Source organism: Pundamilia nyererei, unplaced genomic scaffold (genome assembly GCF_000239375.1).
Source record: "Pundamilia nyererei isolate P.nyererei 1_Seehausen unplaced genomic scaffold, PunNye1.0 scaffold00007, whole genome shotgun sequence".
NCBI classification, from domain to species: Eukaryota; Metazoa; Chordata; class Actinopteri; order Cichliformes; family Cichlidae; genus Pundamilia; species Pundamilia nyererei.
The window spans coordinates 2325695-2330022 of NW_005187408.1; positions in this window are offsets into that span (position 1 = coordinate 2325695).

Below are 4328 nucleotides of genomic sequence, written 5' to 3' on the forward strand. Positions count from 1 at the left end.
ACGTCTTTCTTTTTTTTTTTGCGCGTGTCGGAAACTTCCTCGCTCAAGCCTCGAGGCAGTCATGAGGTGAGCCGTAAATAGGTCACTTTTAAATTTCCATTATGAGCCTTAAATATGTGGAGTCGGTGCGTAACGCAGTCCAGGCTTGGAATCCAGTGAAAAGTATAAAACTGCCACGAACTGAAAAGAAAAGAAATTCACTTTTGCACATGGAAACTACAAAATCAGCGAGCACTTGACTTCTTATTGGCTACTCTTTATTCTTCTTGACTTGGAGTTTGCCCCCTCGAGCTGTCTGTTCCATCTTTGTGCAGCTCGGATGCTTAAACTTTTATTTTATGACTTCCTGCAGTAATTAAAAAGCTATCAAATCCATTTATAGTTGTCAATTGTTGTCTGTCGGTGGTTGCATAAATTGCGACGCTAATTTTAGACAGCATCGCATCCTCTCAGTGAGACCGTGGTCTGCCTGCCGTTCATTATCTAGGAATGCTCTGGACTGCGGTCTATTGCTCGGCCACACACGCTGCAGCTATCGGAGTGACCTCTGACTCCGCGCTTTGTCCAAAGTCCATTTTGGCTCCGGGTCGGGTTGTGAAATAGATTAGCCTTCACTCCCTCAGTGCCGCCGTGCTTTTTCCTCCAAGATAGGTCTCAGTGCGTGGATTTCTCCAACCTCCTGCTCCAACTTTGGTTGGGGATCTGCGTCACGAGCCTGACGTCAAACATTCGCAATTTCCCGGTCATACATTGCGCGATTAAAACCGAGGCTCAATATTTTTAGACATGTACAGTTTAATACATCGCATAATGTGGTTTACAAGCAGTTTCTAATACCTTCAAAATAAAAGTCTAGCTAAAAATTAAATATGAATAAAAATATTCGAACTCGGGCTCATGAATTAAAACTTAATACTTAATCATAAGTTTTGTTTTTTCTCTTTAACCCTTTATTTTGCCTGATCTGTTTAACATACAAACGAACCGTGAACCACACGCGTGCCCTTTTTATTCTGCGTCATTGTGGCTGTTAAATGCGCAACTCAACGGACAGTTTCTCTTAACCTTTACCATCCTTGACACTGCTGATGAAGTTGTTTCATTTTATATATAAAAAAGAAACAACCTCTTTAACAATGACACATAACCTACAAACACATCCCTGCTTTTTGTGTTTTTAAATGCCAAAGGGAAGTTTTGTATCTGCACTGTAATCGATTCCGCTTTGTTCCTCTTTTCTTTTCGTGATTATAACCCATAGTTGACTGAGGGCCAGTGAAGTCAAATGATCTCATTGTTTAACCCATAATTCCTCCTCACTGTCTGTCTTTACATAAAAAACAAACTATAAACATCCCCTTTAAGAAGAGGCCGGGGTAACGTGACCTTAGAAAATGTGTCAACACCGAGGCATTTCCAGAACCAGCTTGTTGGGAGAACACAAGGTCACACACCGTCACTGTATTTATTTCTGTTGTAATAAAGTCCAAAACGAGGTCTGACGTAAACATGGAGTTGTACTTGTAACCTGCCATTCAGATCTGTTTCTGCAGACTCTGGTCTGGATTGACAGCATGCATACATTTTATTATTTTTTGATGCATTCGGTCATTTCTTTCCACAACCGCATATTCTCCTCTTAGCCAATCATTAAGCACACAAATCAAGAAAACTGCCTGCCATCGTTCCTGTGACGTTGTCTACATTTGCTGTCTTCACTCTTGAAGACTATTTGTTTTGTTTGGCCTGTGGCTTTTTACCACGTGAACGAGCTATATGTAAACAGAGAAAGCTTCCTTACCGTAATCACCTTCTTCTCTTACATGGAAGCACATTCAGGGGAAATGCAGTCATTTACAAGCATCCGTGCTGATCTTGCCTGAGCTCATTTTTTGCAAAGGGAGGCAGCACAGTGCAGTAAATATTCTTTTGTTAAATTTTAGTTACCTGCTTTATTGCAAAACTGGTAATAACTCTCTGTGTGCTCACATAAGCAGGGTAAAGTTCAATTATTCTTTTCAACAATTACATTCATACACTAATGGTAACACAACACTGCTGATAAAAGACAAAACTGCTCATGAAAGAAGCAGAAGAAGTAGAAGTCTAATGGTTTTCAGTGAGCAGCTCCTTCAAACAGGGGCTGATCTTCCTGTTTTTTCTACATTGACCAGTTTTATTACTCCCAAAAAGTAAATTAATTACAGACCTCATAAAAGTGCTGAATCTTTGTGTTAATTATCACTAATTATCCCTGCCAAGCACAAACACACACAGAGAGTTGAGATCTTATTATAAAAAAGCCAGAAGCAAAGGGGGAGAAAAGGTGAAGGGGAGCTGATATTAACACTTTTTTTTTCCTCCAAAAGACTGAAATTAACTAAATTGTGAGCTGCTGATTTTTTGAGTTGTTGCTGGTTTAGCTGTTGCCTGTCCTTTTTTTAAAGTTTCCATTCTGGCCAAATATCAAATGGAGCTGAATTAAACAGGATTCCTTTAAAATCCTAAAATACAGACATGTGTGGCGGCTTCTCAGCATGCAGTAAAGCTTTAAACATGAGCAGAAATCTTACTGAAACACAACCTGAACTTTATAGATCCAGGAGTTTATATAGCAAAACTATTCAGGGTTAGAGCAGGTTACTTGTGGCCTGATTTTAGACAAAACTGTCAGCGCATGCTTGGCCTGACTTTCATGTCTAAAGGTTAGAGAATAAATCCAGTCTGTATGTGTGTTGCCTGAGCGTGGATGCTGGTAACTAAGACAAACTGAGAGTAATGTAAACGTATTTCAGAATATGCTGAACTGATTTTTTTCTTTTCTTGTCCTTTACTTAAGCAGAGACACTTCCAGCACCCTCCATTTGTTCTGTTTCCCTAATGCTCAAACAAGATCAACGCTGATGGACATCTGACTGTTATTATCCACACTGTGAATAATAACAAGCAGGGTTAGCTAGTGAGATAGATATCTTTCTAGAGCTGTGATGTTCTTAAATTGTCTGACTTATTTACAGCTCTCACATGCAGAGCAAAACCCACAGATTCCACTGAGTGTGCCTTCAAAGTGTAAAAGATTGTGCAAAGGTTTAAAATGATAATAAACCCTATTTTAAAAAGAGGGACTTTACAACGAACTAAAGCAAGCTGCTGTTAGCTTCACTGACAAATTGGTGCTTAAACTGTGCACAAATATAATCTGTGAGCTTACAGGCACAAACTGAAAAATTTGACATATTCTAGCAAAAACAAGAAGAAGAAGAAGAAGAAGAAGAAGAAAGGAAGCTAAAACTAAAAAGCGCACATTTATGTGCAGAGTAAGATCAGTGAGAAAGTTCTCATATCCTGGAACAAAACATCAAACAATCATTTCAAACTGTTTCAATGGGATTAATACATGTTTAGTTTTAACACATTTTTTTTCTTTATATTTATTTTTTAGAAGTGGCAATTTGAGATTGAACCAAAGTTGGTAATCTAACATCAAACCAAAAGCTCACATCTTTAAAATACAGTCATTTATTGAACTTTTTTCCCCTTACAGTCTTTTTTTTTGTGAGTTAAAAATGTAAGTAAACCTGATCACTCATTAGCTAAAATCAATGTAATAAAATGAAAATAGCAAAGAGCTTTATGAAAGCATTCAAGTGAAACGAATGAAACTTTAACGGTGAAAAAAAAGCACCTATATGCATTTTCGCACATTGATTCCTTGCATTTTTCCAGCTCCAAATGAGATTTTTTTTTTTAACTTCAATTAAACATGGAGGAGCAAGAAACCACAACTCCCAAATAACCGCCTCCGGGGTCAGGACCTCGGTGTAACAATGAGGCCCCTATGAGAATAAAGAATAAGTCCGAGCAGGCTGACTGTGATTCATATCTATCGCTTTTATTGTAAAACTGTAAACTGATTCCAAACCCAAACATTGCATCACTTAACCATTGTTCCCGGGAGAAAAGAAAAGAAAAGAAAAGAAAAGAAAAGAAAAGAAAAGAAAAGAAAAGAAAAAGTGATTTCTCTGTCAGACTCTCAGCTTCATTTTCTACCATAGATCAGAAACACAGGAGCGAGCTGCACGTCCCCGACCTGGTCCTCTTAAACAAACAAACAAACAAACAGCGGAGCGCAACCGAGGTGTATATAAATATGTGAGCATATTCAAAAGGTAATTTATTTTAAAGGCAGCTGCTTATTTGGATGAAAATTGCTTTCAGGGAAACACAACAGGTCTCGAAGCGTCGCCACGAGTGCGTGTGCGTACGTGACAGAGGCAGAGAGAAGAAGCAGATTTCTGTGTAGTGACTCTGCCCCCTGTTGGAAAAAA